Raw genomic sequence first — 27,034 nt, 5'->3', positions numbered from 1 at the left:
ACGGTGTACATAGCCGTGTATGTTTAGAGAAAGAGCATAGATTATAAATTGTTGGATGCTGAAGATCAAGCGACACCATTATGCAATGTATCTTTCTGCCTAGTGAAGGACACAGGGCTCTGTGTATATATACTCTATATATGTAATGCCATTAGGCAGACCTTCCAAAACCAATGTTAAGATATATCATGAGGCAGAAGTCACCACAGTATTCAGCAATTGAATTCCTATTCAGCGATTGTTCCTATTGCCAAGTGCTCTCATGGTTAAAAATTTCCTGTTAATTTCTAGCTTGAATTCATCTAGCTTCAACCTCCAGATGTTAGATCTTGTTTTATGTCTTTGTTAAACTGAAAAGCCCTCTGTTTCCTGTGAAGCTTCTTGTATATTGTGGGCAAGTCACTCCTTAACCTTTCTCTATTAAGCTAAACAGTCTGAGCTGCTTGAGCCTCTCACAATTGTTTTCTAATCCTCCCAGTGTTTTCTAGTCCTTTAGCCATCCTCATGGCTCTTCTAATTTATCAACAACCTCTTGAAACATAGGCACCAGAACTGGATCCACTATTCCATTAGTAGTCATACCAGTGCCACAGACAAAGATGATATTACCTCAGGCCTCTAGCCTATATCCCCCTGTTTACATATCCTAAGGACTGAAGTTACCCTTCCAGCTACAGAGCTAATGTGCAGCTGAGCATCCACGCCTCTGCCATGTTCTTTTTGGAGCCATTTCTTTCCCAGAGAGAGGGTCCTTCCCTTCTTTAAATATTCCCTCCACTCTGTTCACCTAACGTTATCATTTAACACTTTCTCATGCTTATTGTTTCCTTCATGCATCATTGACGTGCCTTTGATATTTACTGCATTCCCAGTCCGTGTCAGCAGTGACTTCGTGTTTTCTAACAAGCGTTGAAAAGATTAAACAGCAGCCATCCACCCAAGAAAAAGTGCTCTGTTACCAATCCTCGATAAGGAATCCTCATACACAGTGAAAAATCACCAGCTACCCTCCTCCTCCTTCCTTGCTAAGAAAATCATGCCCTATAAACCACAGAGAAGATGCTATACCCTTAACTCTGCCCGACAGTTCACATTTGTCCTGCTCACCTCACTAGGGGATTTCTCATCCTCTTGCTTCCTTTCCACACTGTCCTGAGAAAGCACATATACCTCACTTCAGGAAGGAGACAGCAGGAAGCTATCACTTCAACCCAGGAAGAGCTGAAACTATTTTCTGCCTGATAAAATGATACACACTAGTGCTGAGGTGTATTTCACCAGCTGAAGGCTATTTCTGGAGGAGCAACTGTTATTTCTTCCCACTTCAATTTGTATATCATTGATGCAGTATTCTGAGGTTGACTGGATGTTATCTTAATTATCTATCATTTATTACTGTCATTATTGTTGTGGCGCTACTTTGGTGCTAAAGTGAGGAACGCAATCAGGTTCTACAAGTAAGGATGTAGGATTGTCCCAAGGAATTGTGGGAAGGAATTTGTTTTGTTTTGTTTTTTGTTGTTGTTGTTTTGTTTTGTTTTTTTGTTTTTACTATTTTTTAAAATGGTTCAAAAAATAATAATCACCTCACTGGTGTTATTTTATTTATCACCATGAATACATTTAAATGGATTTCCCTGCAGTAACCATAACATTTATCTTTCTCGATAGTTTCCAGTAGTTCTGGGAACTGTTTTTCACAGAAGTGTCTAATTATTATCACTAGCAATTACATTTATTTATTATGTTTTGCTGTTGCTGAAGGAGCTTCTCATGCCATTGACATGCTCTCTTGTACGCTATCACCAAAAGACAAATTGGGTTATAATTAAATTGCAGAATAAAATTGTCAAATGTTGACATTGTTTCTCTTTCGTGGGGCAATTTGTAACCATTTACTCTTCTTTCCAGTTTGAAGTTATTCTGTTTCTTTTCCATTTGTAGTTTTCAGAAATGTTTTTGTTGTTGTTGTTGTTTTTTGCTGCTCTTTCTTCTCAGCCCTTTCTCTTTCTTTTCCTTCTGCAAAATCTTTTCTTCCCCCCCTCCCCCCCCTTTCATATTCTGATAACTTTCCTTTGAGAAAGCTCCCAGAGCACCAGCCATGGGCTTGGTCTTCGGCCTCATTAGCCAGAATTTATCTTTGCCATGTGCCAATATGGAAAAACTGGCGCAGTGGAAAAAGAGAAAGGAAAATGAAGAAGTGGAAAAAAACTTTCCACCCCAAAGAAAATGTTAAACTTCATCTCTTTCATTACTTTCAGTAGCAAGATGCAAAGAGGTTTTTAAAAACAGCAGAAAGTGGGAATTCCAGAATTTTCACTTCTGGTGGGATAAATGAGAAGTTTTGAACAACCAGAAGTCTACAGAAAGGTGGGGCCCTGAGACAGGCACAAAAAAAAAAAAAAAAAAAAAAAAAAAAAAAAAAAAAAAAGCACCATTTTCTTTGAAGGAAAAAGAAGAAGCTTTAAATGGCAATTCATTTTTTTTCCTGATGCTTGCTTTCTGCCCTTCTTTCCTAGAGCGTTAGGACACACAAGGGGTTAAAGGTCCAGGAAGAGAGCTAGGGAAGAAAAATCCCTCTGTTAATTGATCTGCCTGTCTGGTGACGAGGGCCAGCTGAAGCTTGTCAAAAACTGTATGAGCTGAATCAAGCTTGGGGCCCTAAGTAAAATACAGACACCTGGAGTGAGGAGGGGCTGCTCTCCCTATGTGCAACTATTTAGTTGTTCTTTTAATGTAGGCAGAGAAGGGAAAGGGTCAAGCAGTGCTGAGTCTGGGCTTGAGGGATGTCCAATAGCTTTTTCCACTGAAAAGAAACAAGGCTAAAGCTTGTTAATGGTATCTAATGCTATTATTGTGTTAGTCTTTGTGTACTTCTGGGCTTGCTGGTATATGTTGGAGGCATGTTTTGGTGTTGTTATTTGATGGTCTTATCCATAGGTATGTTGCTGGGCAAGAAGTAGTGGAAATGTTTAGTGACATGTGCACAACTCAATTTCAGTTTGTTTGGGGCAATGTTCTCAGAGGGAATCCTTAACTTTCTGCCCTCCCCTTGCACAAGGATGAAGTGATCCAGAGTATGCCCTGAAAAGCTTTTTTTTTATTATTTTTTTTATTTTTTTTTTTGGTCTCTTTACTCTTTGGCTCTGCCTCCAGACCCCTTCACCGATGCAATCTGGCTAGGATTCTGCATGCCACTTTGTTTGACCTTGATGACATAAGTTGACGCATGTACTTTTGAACCTTCCCAAGAATGAATAATATCCCTGCAATAAAATGAAATCCTAGCATTTTTAACCCGCCAAGCCCCTGTGATTGTTGGGGCCGGGCATGTCAAATGGTGGCTCAGCCGATGGACGCCTGAAATGGAGGTGGATAGATTTCAGTGCAAAACAAACAAGCCATTGAGATCTAGCACTGGTCCGCTTTTCTCATGATACCTGTGATGAGTACGTCTGAAACACTGAAAGCTTTTTTCATGCGTAGCAGGAGGAGGGAGTGAGGACTGAACAAGATGCAAAAGAAAAGAGATTTGCAACTGGGGCAGGCAGGGTTGCTCGCTGGCTCTGAGGCTGGCAGCTTTCAGGGTTACTGTGTGAACCTTATGGCTCAGGTAAAATTTAAAATAGTTCTTCCCCTCCTTTTTGTCCTGAGCTCCCCACATGCTACGCTTTAGTTAAAGATGGCCTTCAAGTTTACATCAAGTTCAAACATCCACCAAATTCAGAGAGCTTGGACCCAGAACCTGAGTTGAGTATTTCTCTGTCTTTCAAAGACTCCCATATAAATGGGGACAAAAACAGAAACAATGGTGTCATCATTACTAATGTCAGGTCTGGAGGCTCAGCAACACAATGCCCAGCCACACCAGGACCTGTGATGTGAGTGGAGGACTCTCTTCTCCTGGTGCCGAACTGCCCCCTAAAGCTCACTCAGAGGCATCCTGACAAGACCCCGTGACACACTGCAGTCACCTGTGCTGAAATCAAGGTGCAGAAGTTGATGTTTGGTTTAATTAGTGTGATGGCTCTGCATTGCCAAAATAGAGGCTTCCAGTAGTTACTTATGTGTATTATTTTTTGGATCCCGTGAGTTTTTTTTTTCCTGAGCTTTTAAGTGCTTTGTCACATGTACTGATGGATGTAGCAGGTTTGCCTAAACATGAAGAAATTACGTATTTATAGATATTTTGTATTTAAAGTGAAAGCAACAAATAAATACATGTATGGGAAGGACATTATACGTCTGTTGGCTTAGGTCATTAATCTTAGTATAAAAATGTCAGGTATCACATCACTCATTCATCCATTTAAAGTTAAAGAATAAAGCCACCTTGAATCTCTCTTTCATACTTCAGCTTTGTTTTGTTTCTTCAGAGGGGCTTTGAGGAGAACTGATTTCAGTTATTCTTGGCTTGTTCAATGACCATCCTTTTCCTCTTGGGAATGGTACCCGAATGTATAATTAGAAATGGCTCAGCTAAAAATAAGGGTGCTGTGAACTTCACTTTTACAGTTCTTACCTCCCACCCCAGCTGATTTAGTGGGAAAGAGCTTGCCATGCTCATCTAAATTCAGCAGGGAAAGAAGAAGGGGACAGATGAACAACAATAGAGGTCAGTGGCCTGGGCAGGAGGTGGGACTGCATTGCTGGAAGAAAGTAGGAGTTATTCAGGGAGATGTACAGGTAATAAAAGGAAAGCATGGTGAGCAGATTGCCAGATAGAATATTTTAGATAAATAAAAAAAATAATAAAAGAATTCCATGGACAACCCCCTCCTCCCCATATGAGGCTGATGAAATTTATAAGAGAGAGGGAGACGTAACGAAAGAAATTGTTTATTTGTTTGTTTGCCTTTATAAAACCCATTTGGGAGGAACATCAACGAATATACCGTACATCAGTTATCTGCCTCATACCAGTTACACTGATGCTGGAGACATCCTTTGTTAGAAATTAATGTATGTAATAAAGTTTTACATTTTTCATATGTTTTGAAGTATGTGGGCCATAATTCTTTTGACTACATAATTACCTTTTGTACACAAGAAAAATGAGGTGCTTAGTCCTAAGTAAATAACCTCAAAACAAACCAAGAAAAACAGTTGCATCTTTTTTATCTTCTGGGTCTTGCACAATAAATATTTTGTTAGAAACTTAAAAAAAAAAAAAGTTATATATCCTCAATATAATTTTGTTTAAAAAAAAGAAGAGCCCCTCTAGGAGCACATTGAAAAAGATGCTGAAGTTAGCTAGGAAAAGAAATGTATTATTTTGTGACATTTTTAGGTAGAGAAAAAAAAAGTAGTTTCTGGAAGTGCTCGCCTGGTTAATCACGTTAGGTGAGTTTTCGCTTCCTTCACCTCTGGATCGTTGTGTTCATCAGAAAGCTCCAGTAAATTAATTTCAGAAGAGCCCAGATCATTTAGTGCTCCCCCTTTTCTGTCACCTGTCCCACTAAATGAGCGTGAAGCCGGGGCTGAGGAGCCGGGGCGATGCAGGGCCATGTGGGAAGGGCAGTCTGGTCGAAGCAGGCGGTGATGGAGAAGCTCTCGCTGCAAATCAAGCAGGCGTTATTTTGATTGCTAATGGCAGGCGTTTGAAAATCGTGAGATGACCTCCCAAAAGTCAGATGGGTAGCTTACATATCATGCCAGAAAAAGAGAAGAGTTTGTGCTATGGAGTTTGGTTTTTTTTCATTCTTTTGGGACTCTCTTTGTTTCTCACCCAAACTTTGTGGATGATGTTAATTTGGGTTTCTGAAGCTCTTTTCTTCCCAAGGACCAGCATCATGGGATTTTCTTTTAAAGAAAAGAAAGTAGGATTGGCAGAGATGACAACAGTAGCGTGTTAATTAATGTGTAGGCAGCTGCAATTATGGGTCACAAGTGGCTGAGCTGGCCGGGACATGACTACTGCCCTCATTTACTCCCTCAAGGAGGGAGCCCTGAACAAGGTTGCAGCCGTTTTACTTCTTCTAATCTTCAGGAACTGAACTGATGTCAACCCAGGGTCACATAAATACAGAGACAGTAAAAAAGGGAGGAAGGAATACTTTTGGAAGAAAAAAATGGAGATACGCATTTTTGAACTAAAATGTAATAAACCGCTCTTCAGCAGAATTCGGGGAGTCACACCAGGTTGGACACTGGCTTAAATAAATCAATTAAAGTACTGATTTAAGCTAAACCAATACGCTAGTGAGGCCTTAGGTTTTCATCTTTCAAAGACTTATGTGCATGCTTGGCTGAACAGTGGGAGTGATTATCTGTGTAATTCATGGTAGGAATACGGCCTTATTATTTAAGGATTCCATTGTATAATATATGCCCTATTTGCACATCGTTGCCTCTGTGCAGGTTTCTGTGGAGCTGGAGCTACTTGCTCTGGGTGAAATGTGTTCCCAGCTCCTCCACCCACCCCATGCACTCCCACCCGTGCTCCCTCCTCATCCCATAGGGCAGTGCCAGTGGGACCTGCCGCTCCTATGGAGCTGGGCCATTTTTTATAAATATGTAAATAAAATTTACCTCCTCTCACTGACCCCTTGAAGGGCCATTTTTGGCCTGCAGCAAATATTTATGTGCAAGCTGTAAACCCCTGAAACTGAGGGGTTATAGTGGAAATGCTGACAGAGTATTAAGAGACCTTTAACCCTTGGTTTAGCTGGCCCTGCTATAATTACAGGTCTGTATGTTATTTTCAATAGCACTCGTCATGACCTTGCCTCTATTTTTTAATTGTAGTAGAACCTGTGAAGGGAATTGTTACTAAGTTGGGGTTCCCCTCCCTCTACATTCAGTCTTTATTAAGCACGTAAACAGCTGAAGAGGCAGGATTGGGATAATAGCCTTGCCTTCTGCCCTTCCCTCCCTATCCTGTGGACTGTGGTTCAAGTCGTGCCTAAGCCCTGAGTGATATGAATGCCATGATTTGATCCTCCTGAGTCCCCCACGAGCGCAGAAACTGGCTGTACAATAAGCATCAAAGGTTAATGAGCAAGGGGGAAAAAGTTGACAACTGATTTGATGGTTGAAATCCAAGTGGAAGAGATGAGATTCAAGAGGAGCTCTCCTTTTTTTGCCCCCTTTCCTCTCTTATTTTTTAAATATCTGCATCTGGTGGTAGGTCCTATCAGACCCTAGAATTGCCCCTTTAAATATGTTTGTGAACACGAACCACTGGGCTGTAGCTTGCAGTTTAAGGAGAGCAGCTGGAATACATTTTTCAAGCCGTGCTGTCATTCCCTGCGCTGGCTTCTTTGTGCTCTCCCCGCACTGGGGAGGGAGGAAGCTCGTGGAGCAGTGAGGTCCGTCCTCTTTTGCTGCTGACCCATAGCAGTTGGGTGACCTGCCTGCACTCGAAGTGGAAAAATGCCCCATTCTCGTTAGCCAGGAAGTGTCTTCTTGGGCTTTCCCAGCTGTCCCCTGCAGAGGCTCCTTCGGCCTTGGTTGCCCAAGCTAAATGACACTCAAGTCACTCACTGAGCCTGCAGCACACAGGCAGTCCCCGAGGTGGAGGGTTATTTTACAGCTCGGTGTACAATTGCTGGAGGGGCAGCACAGGGACATGCATTTCTCCAGCTGGTGAGCATCTTCTGCAGCCCAGTGGTGACTTATGTATCTCTGCCTACTGCTGGGGGAGAGAGCAGTGCACAGCTCCAGCACCCACGGCTCTCTGTTGAAGGCTTGTATTAAGGTTTAGTGGTGGAGGGGCAGCATGTAGCCTGGGGAAATTCAATTCTTAAGCTATAGGCTGGGGGAGTGCCTCCTGAGCTGAGCATTGACTTCTATCATGAGACCAAAACCCTGGATGTTGCCAGAATGAGCCTCCCAGAGCAGAGGGAATGGCAGCAGAGTGCAAAGTTCCCAGTGTGGAAGAGCACAGTGGCTGCTTGCCCTGCAGCCCTGGCTGAGTGTTTTAAAAGAGGAGAAGGAAAAGGGACGTGCTTTGTGTCTGGAGTTTCCCTGGAACACTCTGGTTTTCTGCTCAGGGCCTCAGAAGGAGCCCCAGGAAGGGTGCGGGCTCTGTGCTGGCTCTCCTCCCCTCGGGGAGCGGCAACTTTGCTGTTCTTTCCGTATCTCCCAAACCGATCCACAAATTGAACCTTTGGAACGGTTTGGGTATTTTCTTTTTTAATGGGAGTGATAGATTGGCCTTCAGTGGCTGAATGACCTTTCTGTTCCAGTCTAGACAGCTGTGGAGGGTTTGAGAAGCATGACTGGATCAGGCCCTTAGGAAATGCTTTCACTAAAGCACTTTATGTACATTCGGAGAGCTCATGAATCACCGGGCTTTGCAGATAACTTTACCCTTAAAATATAGTGGATTATGTTCATTTTAATATTTACCTAGGTAGAATGCAGAGCGTGTGGCCATGAGGCGTAGCACGGCGCTGAGCGATGGCTTGTCTGCATTGTTTATAGATGAATAATTAGAGTTGCTGCGCCGAAGCTGTGGGATGGGGACTGAGCTGGCTGGATATTTATTTACATGACTCAGAGAATGAAGCTGAGTTTCAACCATAACTTACAGGTGTTATTCTTTCTCTCCCCTCCATCCCCTTCCCTGAAAATGCAATTTCAGAGTGTCCATAACTTCTTTACACTGTATCTGGACACTACTTGTTTTGAACATCATCTTCCTCTGGCTGAGGTGCTTACACTTAAAATGAATTAGCACAAGGTGGTGCAGGTAATTAATATTGTGTGGGCGAGAGAGGGAGAATACCTTTTAAATGACTTGCAGTACATTTATAAATCTGTCCTACAGTGTTCACTGCTTGTACTTAAGTCTCAGAATGCTCTGCTACCCTTCTTGTTCCACCTTGTAGAACTGACTGCTGTTTCCCATTTGATGACATCATCAGTGTAGGGTGTTTTACCTGCTGTAAGTGATTTTAGAACTTACATTGTGTGTTTACATGTAAATATTGCTGGTATGTAGCTATAAATAAAATAGCATATTAATGAAATGTATGAGCTTTTGTCCAAGAATGCTGAATATTTTGGTAGACAGCATTTTACAATGGTGTCATCTCTGTAAATTGTACCAATATTATCAGTTCTTTCTCCAGAATATTTTTGCCTATTTTAAAATATGCATTATTATTATGGACATTAACATTGAAAGCAGGACTGAAAGTAAGGTAAAGTATTTATTCTGTAGGCATCTAAATTTTAAGCTAGTGCAAAATGTGTAAAACATATGAAAAAGTAAACTCTCTGAAATGCTCCAAAATGGAATTAGCATTTCTGTTCCCCATGTGATTATGAAAGTGGATTTCCACTTCTCCACCTATTCCAATTAAATTGATTAACTAGCCTGTACACAATCATTTTAGCTTATAAAGTGAAAAGCATTTTGAGGGAGGTGTGGCATGGAAAGATTAAGCCACTTGCACAAGGTGACACACAGGGAAAAGGCCAAGCAGGGCCCAAAGTCTTACCAAGCATTGGGTCGTCTTGACTTGTGTTATGCTACGTACATAGCTCTGCCTCTGAAGAGTTAAAATGCTGATTAGCAACTTGCTGTTCTAATATATCTATCCAAAACACACGGAACAGTGCACTTTTTATATGCCTATGCCATAATTCAGCGTTTCTTTTCCCTCTGTAAAGGAATCTTGTTTATTTTTGTATAGGTAGACTCCATTGCTGCTATATATGATAGTCAATATTTCTTGTACACCCTTATTTCTAAGTGGTCTGTTGGCTTTCTTTCAAGGATCTTCACAAAGCTGGAAGACAGAGTAGGGAAGTGTGAGCCAGCCAGGAGCCATATGTCCCATAGGTGACTGTCCTGCAGTGGGGTGAGCAATGCTGGGCCCTGCCAGGTCACTCTCTTGCCACACCCCACTGTTTTTTGCATCCAAGGGATTCTTCTGCCTTCTTCCAACTTCCATAACATGCCAAGACTGGGGAGAATTAATTTTGACTGTCATGTATATGGGTGTAGAAGTAATATCTAGCTTCATTCTCCAGTATACTTTCTTCCTTTGTAAGTCTATCAAAGCACAAATCAAGACCAGTAGTACTGGCACGTAGGGTCTGACTTTCCTTCTTTCTTTCTTGTGGTATCTGTCGTTATTTTTGTACATACATTTATAAGCAATGGTAGTTATATGGCACTTGATGTTGTTGAAGGCAGCAATTTTTTTATAGAATGCTCAGAAGCAGTTATTTCCTTTCCGGGGGTGCTTATTTGCTCTTCTGTAATAATTTGTATAATTCCCTAAATGCCAAAGGGATATTCTTCTTGCTAACTCTGGGTAAAATAAAATGTACCGGAGGAAACCACGGGCTGTATGTTAGGGCAGGTCAGGCAAGGGGCAGGCTGATTTATGCTTCCTGATGACCCAGTGCCATGTAGCATTTAGCAGCACGCAAGCCAGCCCCCGCTTGCCACCCCACTCGTGGCCATGCTGCAGCCCCCACATGCCCAGCAAGGGGATGCAGCTGGTCCAGCTTGGCCCTGTGCAAAAGCCAGGGGACTGGGAGTAAGTCATGCTCTCCAGCCTCCTAGGTGCTTCCCAAAATGCTAGCTGAAGCGACCAAAGAAAGAGCCAAAGTAAATGAGTGAATCAGGTTTTTTTTTATGGCGCGCTCGTTTTGTTTGAGGGATTGCCAAGTGAGATATTTCCGTGGGTCTGCATGTCACTCAGGTGAAGGAGTGGGTTTGTGCTGTATTTTTCATGTGAGAAAAATGCTGACCTCTGAAGGTTCAGGAGCCTTTATTCAGAGTTTGAACCTTAACACTCCTCCAGCCTTGGATTTTTAATCTTCAAAAGGAAACAGTCATTTCATGGCGAGTTATGAAACGTGAATTATTTATTCCTCCAGTAAATATCTAATTAGGCATATTTTGAAAATCTGTAATTAATCCCTCACCCCTTAAACCCATAAGAAATGCTAATATGCCTCTGAGGTAAGACAGGTTTCTATAAAGGGCATTATGTAAGCTGTTCTGATCTGTTGTGTAATTACGTTTGCTGTAGTGAAAAAAATTCTAGAGAGAATTTGTTGTTGAGGAGAGGGAAGAAAGGAAAAAGCTTTGCTACTCACTGAGCAGGAGGCAGTTACTAAATGGTAAGCTTTCCATTTGTCTGTATTCAATTTCAGAGTGCACGCATTGCACAAGTAAAGCTGCCTTTTTTTCTTCCTACTTGATGCAACAAGCTATCAAGTCTCCTTGGTCTGGGGCCCAACTCCAGAGCCCATCAAAGTCAACAGGAGGACACTCAATTGAATTTAGATCAAGGAAAAGTATCCTACTTCTGCATTGACTTCCAGTCTGCTTTAAAAGCACCTCACTTCTGTATTGGAGGATTTGGAAATGCATCCTGGTGAGATGTATAGAGTGATCCTTCCTTCAGATTGTCACGGATCTACAACCCAGGCACTGCTTTGGATAAAATGGGCAAAGTTCAACAACCTTTCCATGACACCTTGGGCACACAATGACAAGTTGTCAGACTTTCTACAGAAATCAAGAGGAGTGGCAGCAGCAGGGATCAGTATGAAAGGCAGGTGATGGAAACTAGCTGCTCCACACTTCCCAAGGCTCACCTCCATAACCATCGACCTTGCCTCCATAACCCCACAGCCAAGAGCCTATTTTGGCCTGGCTTGTACACCTTTAGCTCTGCACAACTGTTCCTTTATTTTGCTAAAGCAGCTTCCCCATGGGTTTTTTCCCAATAAAACAGGGAAATCTTCAGTTCTGAGAAGTACCTTTTAAACCACTTCACATCCACTTTTTCATCCTACTTCCTGATAACAAAGTATAAATAAGTATGAGCAATATATACGTATGTGTATATACACAAAAACAGTAAAAGAAAACTTTCCCGCTTGGCTTTGGAGCAAACAAATCAGTTGAGAAATAAAGTATATTTGATCTGACTAATTTCACCATTGTAGCAAGCCCAAGGGCAGTTTGCTAAGATCTAATGTGGTTTTAGTTTGGAACTGCTGGATGTATTTTAAGAGCCTTTCACTAACAGCAACTGCCAGAGCTGTGTCACTTCACTGTGAGAGTCTCTTGTCTTTTTGACTTCATTAAGAGGACAAGTGCACCTCACTACTTGAGCCGATAAAAGGAAGTGGAGGTTTAAAGGTCACTGAATGCTGTTTTGGAGAAAAATGGGCATGTTGGCACTTAGGAAAGGAGTTAATAGACCCTTTCGCACGACGCTGTTCCTCCACAGTAAAGCATTACCATGGTCCATAAGGGGCCAGAAACACTGGACACATTGGAAAATATAAGTTGACTCAAAAAGCAAGCAGACAAGATCATTCAGACATGTTCATTGGTGATTACTAAATACAGTCATCAGACTGTAACATCCAAGTCACTAAACTTGGGTTTTCCAAAGCTGAATACCAAGGGAAAGATTTTTCCATGTGTGTACTGAGTCCTTTACTCGAGCTCTGTCAGATAAGGAAAAAGGACCTTTTGGATAGATCTCACCTGGCCACATCAGAGTCTTCTACTGATTGACCTTATTTCCTCAGTTCCCATCAGTGGCATTGGAAACATATCCCTTCTCTCCATTCATCTATTCCCTGGCTGTTTTTTGCCTTTGCCCCAGGCAAGGACTGTGGGTTAAACCCATGGTCCGAAAATTATCAGAACTTGTTGTGAAGAGGAGAGACATTTACAAACTCCTTCGTGCCAACTTAAATATGTGTGTTGGCTTTTCCACCCCCATTAGCCCAAAGGAGATGGACAGGATGTCCAGTTTTCTGATGGGTGAGTAGGTGGTTGAGCAGAAACCCAATTCAGGGTCTATCCTTGGTGGCAATTGTGAAGAGCTTCATGTGCTTCACTGGAATAATTGTATTATTTTTTTTAAACCGTTGATAATTTCTGGGGGCCTAAATGATGAGTATTCAGCACTGGTATTAGGCAAAGCTATGTCCCCTTATTTTTATTTTAATTACACGTAAGTCAACAATAGTCTTGTTTGTATTCTGAAGGACAGCAAAAAGGCAACATAAATTCCCTTAATGTGTGATTTTCAGTGAGGTTTCATCTCAGTTTTCAGTTCATTTTGTAAATTATATTTACAATAGAAGTGCTGGTGCTGAACATTATAGCCAAAAGCATGCTGGTTTCAGCAATGGGGAGATAAACCTCTTCTAGGACTTCTTTCAGTACCAAGAATCATCTGTGTCAACAGAACAATCCTCAAATATGTGAAGTACTGCAGCAAAGAGGAGAGGAATCATCAGTTCTCCACGCCTCTTGCAGATAGGGCAAGAGGTAATGGGCTTCAACTGTGGTGAGAAAGATTCAGGGTAAAGTCTTGCTATGATAAGGTCAGTGATGCACTGCACAACGCTGCCTGCGGAGATGGCAGCATCCCTAGCAATGAAGGCCTTACAGCCCAAAGATGACATCTGTCAGGAGTGACACAGGCAGGGTGACCCTGCCCATGGGCCAAGGAAGGGAATTTTCAGGTGATGATACTGGGAAGATGTGACATGGAGCAACTGGAAGGCCGTGTCTGTTGCTGGTGGACATCTCCAGGAATGGGCTGCCCGAGGAGCTGCTGGACTCACCATTCCTGGAGGTATTCATAAACTTTTAGATGTTGTACTAAGGGACATGGTTTAGTGGGGGAATATTGTTGGTGGATGGATGGTTGGACTGGATGATCTCAGAGGTCTTCTCCAACCTTGGTGATTCTGTGATTCTCTGATTCTATGGTTGTGTCTGGGAAGCAGCAGCAGCATGGCTGGAGCCCACTGTGCAGCTGGGCTCATACTGAAGATGGACAAATGAGTCAGGAGGAAATATAAATATCACAAACATGAACTAGAAATGGAATAAACAAACCAAAAGATAATTGGACCCAAACCTTCCAACAAAACCTCTCTTATTTTTTTGGTCTTGGAGTCTTGGAGTACATTTCCATACTGCTTTCTGCTTGGCCCTAGATATGCCTGAGTGAAAAATGTGAGAGTTTGAAGTGTTTTGTTTGCACTGTTCATCTGAACCGTAAGACAGCCAAAACCTAGAGGAGAGAGAACCAGGGTGGGCAGGGAAAGAAGTGCTGCGGTGGGATGAAGGGCACTGCAGTATGAGGAGCCTTTAGAGGGCAGTAAGTGCCCTTGGAGGAGAAAAAGGAAAAACAGAGAGTGTGGGGGATGAGGGATGGGGCAGAGTGTGCCAGGAGGAACTGTAGGGAAATGCCACCAGATTCTGACCACGGAGGAGGACAAACCTCCAGACCGTGCTGAACTTCTCAGGCTGGTTTCTACCTGACTGGTTTCTAATAATCCCCATGTGGCCTGGGATTGTTTGCCGATAAGTGTAGGTGAATAGGAGGTGTACAATAAATAGGTTTTGCTTGGCCCCTGCCCAGTTGCTAATGGGAATTTGGTGTTATCTGCATTTTAAACTCGGGATGGCGTGATCCATGGTTTGGTATAAAAGTAAGGAATCAATAAAACAAACAAAACCTGAAAACCTTGAAACGGTACCGTGCACTTTCATGCACCATTAAATGGCTCCTCCCCTGGGAAAGGGACAGACTCTCAGTCCCAGTATTTCTCTGTTGTGCGTCTCCGCTGTGTCTGTGTTGTGTAAGCACGGTGCCCAGGGAGCTCGGACGCAGACCAAGAACCTGCCTTGCAGGTGCTGCACAACAATAGGGCAACGTTGTCTGGGTTCCCATGGACTGGGTTGGCTGGAAGGCTGGGGGCAGGAAGTGGGGAAGGGGCAAAGCATGTCTGTGCTCCCCTCCAAACTCACTAAGGGTGAGGGACCTTCGTGTCCTGTGCTTCATGCAGACAGACATGATCTGTCAGGGATTTTGCATAATACTAGACAATGGGTTAAGATATTCCCTCCCCTATCCAAAGGTACTTTGATGCCATCATTCATTAAACATTTATTGTACTATAACTATAATGCACTCCAGTTCTGTTTTTAGCTTCCTGTGGTAAGATTGCCCTTACTATTATGACCCAACAGCACAGAATAACGTGGTGTTGCACATAAAGGTTTGCCTTGCCGACAGGTCCTTGTTAGTTGGTCTGAGCTAAAAACCATGGGAGAAATGTGAAGTGAGAGGGCATACAAACCTAAACCCAGGATCTAACACGCGGTAGCTTCTTTGCTAGCTTATCCTTGGGTCTCCACTTCCCAAGTCTGTTTCATATAATTACTGCATTACATTTTTAATTATGTTTGTTTTCCTCCTTGCAGTGCCCATTTCTTACATTTCTTCTTCAATGTATATCGTACCCCAGCAACAGCCACATTTATAATTACAGAAGATAAAGTTATAATATTCCTGAGGCAAAACTGCATTTTAACAACTGTGCTAATGTGGAAAACAACTTGTGCAGAATAAATATGCCCTACAATTAGTGGTACGCAGGCATTTTTCATGGTTACCTTACATATAAATAAACTCAAGCCACTGACATTTTTCCTGAGGGCTTTTATCTCTGCAGCCCCAAAACTGCAGACAGATTTGTTGTAAGTAACACTATCACTATAATAAGTTTGAAAACCCCTTATTTTATTTTGTTTTATTTTAATTTTTCACATTCATTTGCTCTCACATCTGTATAGCTCCGGGCTGCACCCGCGGTCCTGATATTGTCGGGATGATTAACAGCGGGCGAGTTGTGGCCGCAGCATGGGCTGCCCAGAGCTTGTCATTTGGCTGAGGCTAACAGGAGGTGACTGGGCAAAGCCAGTGCACCTGAGGGTGGGCCAGGTCTCAGGTCACTCGGAATGGCTCCTATAGAAAGTGGTGGCTGTCGGTGCACGTCTACACATGTCTCTGGGTGCAGAGGGTCTTGGTAGAGCCTATGTGCCCCTTATCAGAGGTGCCACCTAAAGGAGAAGGTGGGTCTCACTGTTCACATTGAAATTGCACTAGGATTTTATTTTTTATTTATTTCAAGGGGGAAACTGAGATGGGCAATCAGCACAGTGCATCATGGAAGGTGATCCCAACCCGAAGTAAGTAGGCTCACCCAGCCCCATAGAGAAAAGCATACAGGTGGGTTTTGTTTATTGTAGCATTCAGCTGTAGGTAGAGGATTTAAGACTGACCAGCTTGCTACAAACATAATATATTAGTCTTGTATTTATTTATTGCACGGCCCTTTAGTTTTATTTATTGACTGTCATTCCCTGCTGTACTGCAGGCAGTGCTGTCACTGTATTTCCTTAAAACTTTCACAATAAATTTGTAAACATAAAATATTCCAGCTGTCACGTATTTTTCTCCTGTGTTTTCCAGACACTTTGGCTTTTGTAGAAGTAATGTTGGTTGTTTACTTGATTCTGACTCTGACAAAAAAAAAAAAAAAAAAAAAACAACCCTAGGTACTTTCTAGTTTCAGATGTTTTGTGTGATTGTAAAACAGAAAGAAACCAGTTTGGACTTGGAGAGCGAGCTACTGCAAACAATCTGTTGCTAATATAGTCTAATTGCTAGTGATATTTTGAGAAAACAATTAAATTGGAAGTGGGGTTACTTTGGTGTTTATTGTCTGTGACAGCTTCTTTTGGAAACAGACTCTGAGAGCTGCCGAGCTGAGGCTGTGATGATGTGCAAATAATGCTTATCATAAATACAGCGCCAGCCAGCAAGGGTTGGAGTTGGAGACCTGGACAAAGTCACCTGTTAGAAATGTCAAGGCAGGCAACGAGATGTTGCCTCAGCAGAGGTGGGCATTGCCCTGTGTTTGTGCCCTGGGGCATCACTGCCCTCCTTCCTCTGTGCTAGGACCATGAGGATGCTTGGCTGCCTGCTGGCCGTGAGCTGGAATCAGTTCAGATGCATAAATTTCACCAGAGGAAGGAAGGAGAGGTACCACATATGAGAAGGAGTGCATTTGAACCACGTGAGTTCCTCATGGAGTGTGACAGCTCAAGGGAAAAGTCTGGGCAAAATTCCCATGGATTTCCCCACATCCAGGTTTTCACTGCTGGTTGTCACTGTGATTAGTTCAAGGTGTAAACAGACATGCCCTCTGCAAGCAGCTGTGCTGAAAGAAGAGGTTGCCACCTAACCCCAGACCTCCCACTTGCTCTTTTACAGCCTCTGTTGCAAAATGCAGCCTCTGCCTGGTGGGCTCAGCTGAAGGAAGCTGAGCGGGGAGGTAAAGGCTGGCCCCCAAAATGATGTGAAGCCTTTGGATAAGCTGGTCATATAATTGGGTCAGGAGCATGTCACTGAGCTGTGGTCACCCTGTGATGTACAAGCTGCAGCAGAAACAGCACTGAAGAGGAGAAGAGGCTGTACTGGTTACAGAGATGCTGATAGAGGCCAGATCTTTGGAAGTATGTGATATTCTACGTCTGAACTAGCTCTGGAGGCTGGTATAAGGGAATGGGTGCAGACCTGATTCCAGTTACTTGTACCTCTGGGAGAGGTCAGCACCAGCCCCAGCCCAAACCATCTGGTCCTTCATCAAGTTCTGAGCAACGGTGTTTGTTCTTGGTGTGAAGGAGCCTGAGTGTGGTAGAGAAGACCTGAAGGCAATAGACATCCCTTCTGTATTTGGGTTGTTAAGCTGGACAGCTCACATTCACCAGCTTTTTTCTTATCCCAGAGACATCTAGGTAACTTCCTTTTATATCTCCTACACCAGCTCTGATCCTCACCATATCTTCTGGCTCCAGAAGCTGGAGATTTAGAAAAACATCAACTGTTTTTTAAGTAGGAGCAAATTAGGCGAAGTTTAGTTGGAGAGAGAGGCCATGTCTTACGAGCTATCTCTTTTTTGCCCTCTATGCAGCACTGCTTGCATCAAGACCTTAAACCCCTCTGTAAAAGCTGTTTGTGTGCAAGCAGATGGTATTTCATTGTCTTTTGCTACTGATCTTGAATTATCAGCCTTCATAATGAAAATACCAATTCAGCCTTGACTGCTCTGCTGCAACTCTACCAGGACCACTATAATGTGCACACCATATATACTGAATATTTATTGTGGTACTGCGCGTCTTATTTATTGTATATGCAATGTATTTTGTAGGTGAAAAATGATACCTTATCTAAGTCAATGAGCATAACCAGGAAAAATATGGCAGAGTAATCATGTGATTCATAATTGACATCTGCTCTCCAAAGGCTTGGACAGAATCTGAATTTCCAGCATAAGCTTGAAATGCTCTTCTGTTTCCTGGCCTAGGCAGAAGTGTGCCACCACTTGCACTGGCAGTTCCATCAGTCTTTGGTATTTCCATAATTCCCTGTGTGCATAGGAGAGCTGCGACAGCACATGCTGAAAATATTTCAAGAAGTTGCAAAAAGCACTGCTGTGATTCAGTGTCCAGAAACAACAGGAGGAAATATTTTTTTTTCTATGTGAATGCTAATGAAGACCAGCCCATGTGCATCCTTAGGGTTTTCAGTGGGTTTTTTATATGTGCATGTGTGCGTTTGTATATTTATGTATACATCTGTAAGTGTGCTCATGAATATATGTGTGCCATTTTGGGGTAGCATTTCTGTATCCCTTTGCTGCTCTGATTTCACGTGTCTGTTGCTGTCCACCATACAGCCTGGACATCTGCAGGCTGGTGGGACCTCTGCAGCATCACCCCCTCCAGCGTTTATTCTTCATTTCATTTCTCTCCTAAAACCCCACTTTATGACAGTGCCTCTTTCTGAAACAGTGATGGGTTCCTTGTACCTATTTGGAGCAACATATGCTCAAATTGCTGAGAAAAGAGAATTTGGGGGAGGGTTGCTCGTTGTGTATCACTTCTGCTCCTGCTGGTCATGAGGAGCTCCTGGCGCAGTATATGCCTGGCTGCAACCAGGTCCTTTTAGGCAGTTGTCTCATGAGCCAAATTGCCCACTGGATTTCTAGCAGTTTTGATGTATTAATGAGACACACAGTTATCAATGAGCAACTCCCCAGGAGAGAGGAGGGCTGCTAGTAAGTTACAGAAATTACACAGAAGGTAACATCATAGCTTGTTTACAGAAATTGAAGTTTAAAGAGAGGGAAGTGAGGCGAAGGTGGAATTTGAAGAACTGGAGTTAAGTTCAGTGAGCACCATAACTTGTGAAGTATTCCTTTGGCAACCTTACTGCTCTTGCTTTTATGGCTTCATCGGTGTCTGCTGTTATGGAGGGCTGTTTTGGGGATAGGGAAGCATGCGTGGGGGGATCTTATTTTCCTCAGGATTCCTTGTGGCACACAGTGTGGGATCATTCCAGCTCGTCACGCTCAGTCTGCAATGTGGGAGGTGGGTGAGGCTGTAGCAAAAGGGATGCTGAAGGTTTTGTTAATGCAAACAGCAACAAGGACCTATGGTGTATTCCAAGAGTTCTCTGGATTGTGTTATCGACAGCATCTCGAGGGCAGCCCTCATCTCTGTTGGCACCACTTTCCCAGACGGAGAATGGCCAGGTTTGTCCCTATGCCTGGGCTGTAGTGTTTGTTCTGGACAGATAAGGCTCTGTTTGTAGCATACTTAAAGGAGAGCAGAGGCTTCACCACTCTGATATGCAAAAGACTATAAAATTTATGTAGATATCAGGGTGGGGACACTAATCCTGCTCTCATTGAAGCCCTTTGGAAGACTCCCAGTGGCTTTACAGAGACTTTGAATTACGAAGCTACCGCTTTGTTTTTTCCACTCTCACACAATGTCAAGGATAAATATTTTCCTTCCAAATGTCCCCTTTCCCCTCTGCAGATCTTTGCTATATGCCAGCTCAATGCAAGGACTGTGTCAGTTATCAGAGCTTTGTGCCAAATGATCAGACCTGGTTTACAGTCAGTGCTCACAGTCCACAAAACCGGAGCAAAATCCATCCCAAATGGATCCACAATGAATCCCAACATCTTTCCTGCAGTTTTCCACACTGAAATATTCCACTTGGAGTCAGGTGTGCAGGGTATCATCACGCCCTCCCTCTGCTCACATGGAGGCTGCCCATCCCCAGGAGCACAGGGAGAGCATCCAGGCAGAGGGGAGGAGCAGGGACTGCAGGAGAACACCTAAATGAAGAGCTGAATTGTCATGAAAGTAGCTTATAGTTTGTGGTAGTGATAATATGCTGCTCTGCCCAAGTGGACATGCTGATGTGTCCAGCCTGGGAGCAGAGCCAACCTTGAGTTACGTGTTGTGAAGCTCGCAGTGCCTCGAGCATTGCTCTGGTACTTGGGCTCCTTTATACAGCCCAGTGTGTTCAGACAGATGGATATACATGCAGCACAGGCAGATGGATTTACGTACGTATATATGTGTGTGGGTGTATAAATATGGATATGCACACATGCATGCATTTTATATATCTAAATATATATTTACAGACGTGCAGCTTATATATTCATATACATAATACAAGTCTATATGAATATACATTATATGTGTGTATGCCTATGCATATTAATATGTGAATGCATATATGCATACACAGATATCCACATATATACACTATATACGTACTTATGTATACATATATACATACATATGCATGCCTATACCCATGCATGCATGCATAATGTTTATATATGCATAGACAGATAAATTTTTATAAGCTAAACAAGACATAAAAAAAAAGAGAAATCTATAATGGAAATGCATAGCAAAATAAAATAAATATGTGCATTTAAGTGCATTTCAGGGTTTTGGATACATGGAGCTGTACCTATGACACAGTTCTAAAGATTTTGCACTTTTGCAGATAATATTTGATAAGCCCAGTCAGATAATTTTTTTGCAGTGGAAAACTGTTCCAAAGTAAATCATAGCAATCAGGTTATCCTCATATTTGGGCATGCGTAAAGAGACTGCTTCGATGAAGCTGTGACTGCCTTTCCCATCATGAAGTGGTGTCATCTTCATGTGCTTAGCAACATTCTTGACGTGATGGTCTCCAGATATAGAGCCATGGAATCACCAGTGTTAGTGATTCCAGCCTTGCAACCTGACATCGCCAGCACACACCTGACTGCTGCAGCAGTCTGGTGCTCTCAGCTGTGTAGGGGTCCTCTTCATTTGCCAAGCTCTTGCTTTGGGGAAGGAGGAAGGTACAGCTCCAGGAGAACTGTGTGGGATAGCAGAGCCAAGTGGAGGAAGGGTCAGGTGCCCTCACCAAACGGAGGAGAAAACAAACTGGAAGTGTGGTAAGTGTCACTCTGAGAACAGGCAGAAAGAAGGAAGACATGCAGCCTGCATGGGTGAGGATGGACCAGGTGGATTCTGCCATCCTGGGTTTGGAAAATATCCTTTGTCCCTCTTAACAGTCTCTGCTGAAGCCAGGAACCTGCTGTCTGTGTTGAGACAGAGCTCCCTGGGCACTTTTTCTAGTTATTATTATTACCATCATCAGTATAGCTATGCCTTATGTTTCTCTGTAGACTAAGAGGAAAACAAAACTATTGGTTGTTCATGCTGAGTTGTTGCTTCTTTTTTTTTTTTTCTTTGAGCTGATTTCTGTGTAGGTGTTGAGATTTGTAGGTTAAGATGTCAAGCAGCATTAAAATGTTTCAGTTTCATCCTCTCATTCCCAGGCTCCTCTGTCCAGCTCTGCGTAGAGATCATCCAACTCATACCCCATCTCCTCGGGGAGCTGTGGGGTACTGCATTGCACTCGCTCTTCCACTCACCCCATTTGCTTTGAAAACGTGCGCTCCACTTTAACACGTAGTCTAGGGATGGAGCAGCTTTGCAGGGGACGTGCAGCAAGAGGATGCTCATTTTGCAGGTGGTGCTCAGTCAGGTTGTCCTAAAAGGGCAGAGCATCTCAAGGTTGAGGCTGAGGGCTTCTTAGAGCCCCATTCTGTCACCCAGAGTGTCATTGCCAGAATTTAGGCAAATGCCTAACCTTGCATTTTGCTTTACTTTGTGTTGTTCTTTCATCATAGGCTGCTGGCATTTCTGGTGCTATTCCCTTTTCCCATTCTCAGCATGCACGGAGCCATTCCCAGCCAGTTGGAGCTCTTCCACAAGATGGTGCTGAGCCCCATCGCTCACAAGTGGTGCGTAATTGAAACACAGCACACATCCTCCCGGGGAAGGAAGAGGTAAGCCAAGAAAATAGGCCATGATAGTCAGAGATGTTTAATATACAAATAAGAAGTTGTTTCATAAATATCTTATAAAAACTTGAATTTACTTCCCAATATTTTAGCAGATTATCTCAACACAAACAGCAGATGTATTTTGGAGCGACGAGACAAATGTTTAGTGAAATTAAAGTTATTCATGTGCAGTCACACAGGGAATATTTGCATGATATTTTACTAATTGCTCCAAAATCTGACTTGTAGCAAATAAACAAACAGAGGGAAAAAAATAAGCCAGTGGAAAGATTAGCCCCAGGCTTCTCTGCTTCTATTCTATGTCCTCGCAGCCTTTCTTCAACTGCTCAACTTTCTTTCTCTGGAAGCACAGCATTATTTCCCAGGGCCCAAACACTCTTCTCAGGCTCTCCTGGTTTTCCCCTGCTAACTATATCTCTTCCCAAATGGTTCTATTTTCATCTTGCCTTTGAGCCCAAATTTCCAGTCCAGTTTCTGAGTGAAAGGCATCCACTGCTGGGCTGGCGTGAGGGAGAATTTTCTTAAGTGTTGCAAGGAAAACAGTTTGCTATTTCAGCTAACGCATTCGTGTAGGATTAGCAATGCAGAAAAACCCAATGCCAAAGCAGTGGAGCGCTTGTTGCAGCCAGGAGTTCAGAATGGAGTTCCTTCAACCTTCTGTGAAGAGTTTCAAGTTACAGCAGCAAAAATCAAGTTGTCATTGCTGATTGTTATGACATTATTTTATGTCAGGTCTGTTTATTTGCCCTCCTGGAAAAAGAGAATGTATTTCAAGACGTCAAAATATTTTGTTTGCCTTCATTCAATTGCAAGAGAAGCCTTAGGTGAGGTAAGAAAATGTGCATTTATCACATTTTGATGTGGTGTATACAACTATGTATTTGTATATGTTTCATACTCCCAAACTGAAGGAGTGCTGAGAGTGCCAGACAACAAGGTCTGGAAAATTAGCAAAGGTCAGGATTAAAATTGACACCTTATGAATCGTTATGGACTGCAGGAGCACGTGGGCTGCTCACTGGGGGTGTCAAGCCCTCAGTTTCACAGAAGCACTGCTTTTTGCCCAAGGCATGGAGTATCTGGCAACAGTGGGTGCCTGTTGGCTTCTTCCTATCAGTCACTGTAGGTGGATATGAAGGGTTTTTCTGCATGACTTCTAGAGGCACAGCTCAAGAGTTGTTGTCCATAGGGGAACAAGGGCTCCAAGTTGCCATTCCTCACAATTGGTGCATCCTGGTTTGGCTGAGGATCCCACGAGGTCCTGGTGAACAGCCTGACCTGTGCTGCACACCTCCTGGCTCATTCCATGTGGGTATGCAGAAGCTGCCTTCTCACACCCTGCTCCTGCTGGTCATCAAGTGCAGGTGGATGGGGAGTGTTGAGCTTTAGACATGGGTTAGTGACAAGGAGTCTGTAAATCATTGGATCAGCCATACATCCAAATGGTTCTTCGAGTACAGTAACTCCACAGGATCAGTTCCCTTCTAACATGATCTTTTATGTTTTTAACTTGCAGGAACACAAAAGGTGACTACTGCATGTTCTGAACAAATAGGTAAAACCAAAGGGGAAAACAGCTGTTGTTTTTATGGTTCTTTTTTTCTATAAAAAGGGGTTTTCCATGTCTGACGGTTACATGTTGAACTCTCTTTATTTGGCCCCTCCCATTTTCAGGTCACCACAGGAATATGTAAAAAGGAAATGTTTTATTTTAACAGAGTTGAACAAAGTACACGAAACACACCCTTCCCATTGCCTAACATTCCTCAAGTTAAATTGCAGAGCCCAGCATAACTTTTCCTCTTGGTCTTTTATTTCATTGAAAAGGGCCCAAAATGTAATATTCATGCAGGAAGCATAAATTGTATTGCTGGAAGCAATAGCAACCTCGAAGCAAAATCCCTCAGGATCGCTGTGCTCAGGAGTGTGCAGGCTGCTCCTGGCCCAACAAGTTTCCTCAGTGCCGTGCTTGTGGCTTTGCACAGCCTAAGCTATAGGATTTCTTTGCAGCATGGTTTTCTTGACATTTTGGCCCTTGTGGACAGTCCTTGGCCTCAGGAGTAGCTGCTAGCCTCTTGCCCAACCATCCCACTCTGGGCCACTCTTCTTCCCTTTCAGTATGCATGAGTAACTCCCACGAATGTAAATAAAAGTTATGTGCACGCATCAAGGGGAAATGGATCCATTTGTCATGGCTCCAGACAAGCAGCATCTCCCCAAGGAGCTACTTACGAGGCTATTGAGAAGCCAGCAGCAACGCGTGATAGGCTGCACCTTCTTCCATGTGTGTTGCAGAAATTATTGGCATGTTGCTGATGTTTACGGCGAACAAATAGTTTATTTCTGGGCTAAGAAAGATTTCAATGTAAATACTCAACTGGCAGCTAGCTGGAAGTTTGCCACTTGAAGTTAAAAGGCCCATGACCAATGGTGTCAGATTAACATTTCCAAGTTGGACAATGTACAAATGGTGTTCTTGGACTGGAATAGAAATAGATGAAAGTGGTCTGCTGCAGTGCAAATAACAAACTGGCAACCAGCTGGTCATTGGAAAGAGAACATACTATGGGAATATGCTTTCTGCAGAAATACTTTATTTTGGAGATAAGCATTAACAATAGGAAGATGAGGCTCATTTAACAAGAACCATATGGTCTCATCCTGCTTTTATTTCACTCAGTAGCAAAGCTCTGATGATCTTTTGTGTGTGCAAGATAGGGGTTGCTGTTAATAAATAAGCAAAACAGATTCAAGCTAGTCGTTTGGAATTAAAAAGAAACAGTAATGCTTGATCTACTGTTGCCTTTTAAAAGGTATGAAGGGGATAGTTTTAATCCACAAAATGCTATTTCAGGAGACCGTAACTGAAAGGAAGTGGAATTAAAGGTGTTTGTTGGAAAACAACTTCTGATAAAGTAAGACTAAGATCCACTCAAGACTGAGTTATGAACCAGTGTGAAACCAATACAGAAATTTCTCCAAGCTAATTTGTGGCTGGGTTCATTCCATAAAAAAGTTTGTATTTTTCAGGAGAGACGACAACACCCCTTTTTAAAGCAGTTTTAACTACACCATTTATTCTACTAGCAACTTAATCAGAGGTAACAGCATTTCACACTCTTGTTTCAGCGTAATAGCAAAAGTGAATGATGCAAAAAGAAAAAGTCATCTGTGGGAACTGCACTGGAAAATCCTGCTTTGGGAACTTTTCAAGGATGTAAAACATTGTCTAGAGTTTTTTACTTTTATGGGTAGGAAGTAAAAAAGAAGCAAAGAGAGGAAATCTCATTCTTACAACAATTGGAAAGTTGCAGTAAAAATGATAAAACTCATCACTGCAAAATAATTTTTATTTCATTTTATTTTATTTTTTACAGTGGCTAAACTTTGTTATTTTGGTTGCAAGAAGACAGCAAGATGGAAGCTTCATTTATTGTAAAAAATAAAATTAAGATTTGAACATGGAAAAAATGTGCAGATCTTGTACTCGGCAGCTCACTTCTGCCTTTGGAGACAAGTACTAATCCCATTGATTTTCATATGCTTGAAGACAGCTCAGCAATATCAAAATTGCATTATATTACATATTTAGATAGGTAGCAGAAATGCTGAGTCATGGCCTGAAGCAGTGATTGAGCACCTGGTGGGAAGGCAGGGCCAACCCAGGGAAGCTCAGGTGTATGCAATGTACCTGAATGACCAGAAGGTTTGGAGCCAGAATTCACCCCTTCCCAGACCTCATTTAAGGGTTGGCAGTGGAGGTAAGGGGGTTTTGTTGGTGATCCCTGTATACTTGAGGTCTTCTGAAGGTAAGCAGATTCTTTCCTTTGTTTCTGTATCCACTGCTGTTGCATTTGAGCATATCCTTACTTGCTGCACCCTAAGACTTCACTACTATGCTGTCACTGTCCTTGCTTCACTTTCCATTGCATTTCAGCATTGCAACATATGTTGTGTTTCTAACTAGTTTTGCTGCTGAAGGTTATGAGTTTTTCTTCACTCTTTGTATTAAAATATAGCAAGTAGTAGAAACTGAGGGATACGATGAGTAATCATAAGGGGTCATGTGTTCAGTTCAACTGTCTTCTTTTCCTCTTTTCACTTTAAATACCCATTCTCTTTCTTCAGTTTTTCTCTTGGCAAGGTGGCCTTTCAGCCCCCATTTGAGAAAAACAGCAGGTTTCTCTGCCTGTATTTCTCCACACTGGGGATTTGTTTCAGGGTGGATCAACAATGATGGCGATCCCACATGTGCCATACTGGCTGATTGTTTTCATGATGGTTGTGTTTATGAAACATGGCCCTCATCCAAAGCCCTTCAAATCTGGGAGGTTCTTCCTGCACAGCTGAGGGCAGGCTGTACACAGGTAAATCCAAATTATCAGGGCTCAATTTTTCCAAGTTTTCATCAGTTCTCCAACAAAAGTGAATGAGAGGTGACTTCTGCTTGCTGTTCATTTTTAGGGGCAGTATTCATTTGGTAATGTTATGGGTAGGCAGTCCTGCTCCCCAAGGAGTGGGACCATGCTGCTTCACCACCAGCTCCCAAAAACTGGGGAAGAACTCTCAGCCCTCTCCCTTTATCCTGCTGACTCCCTCATTTTTCTCCTCCTCAAGCAGCAGGGATAGCTGAAGGAGCCTGTCATCCTTTTATTGCTGTTTCTAATAAACACATATGGTGATGCATATAACAATAACAACAGCAAGTTGCTATTGTTCCGCACACAGCCATATGTGGGCTGTCCAGCGGCTCAGCGCGGCGCTGCCATAAGCAGCTGTGCTGTGAGCACTCAAGAATGTTGATAGGCCAAAGAGAAAGAATGGCTGTAAGGACTCTGAGCCTCTCAAATAGTGCCTCTGCTTCACATGCTGCTGTTGCTAAAAACAACTTCTTGAGCATCGTGTGCCAAAAGCGTAGACACGGTGTTAGTCACCACAGAAGTTTATAAGGTGATTAAATTGCTAATGATTGAGATGTGGAGGCTTAAAGATT

At 42.8% G+C, this 27,034-nt stretch overlaps 1 long non-coding RNA gene across 1 annotated transcript in view; it reads left to right on the top strand.

Moving 5' to 3' along the window:
• The window catches only part of LOC101751026, a 155,653-nt gene that overhangs the window by 110,178 nt on the left and 18,441 nt on the right, over positions 1-27,034 (top strand). Inside the window, exons 14-15 of the long non-coding RNA XR_006938985.1 lie at positions 21,865-22,023; positions 22,774-25,850. This is a non-coding gene — a long non-coding RNA (uncharacterized LOC101751026). The remainder of the gene's footprint in view (positions 1-21,864; positions 22,024-22,773; positions 25,851-27,034) is intronic.

The sequence above is a fragment of the Gallus gallus genome, chromosome 3 (assembly GCF_016699485.2).
Source record: "Gallus gallus isolate bGalGal1 chromosome 3, bGalGal1.mat.broiler.GRCg7b, whole genome shotgun sequence".
NCBI classification, from domain to species: Eukaryota; Metazoa; Chordata; class Aves; order Galliformes; family Phasianidae; genus Gallus; species Gallus gallus.
The sequence above is the reverse complement of the archived record's forward strand: the minus strand, read 5'-3'. Positions and strand labels throughout refer to the sequence as shown.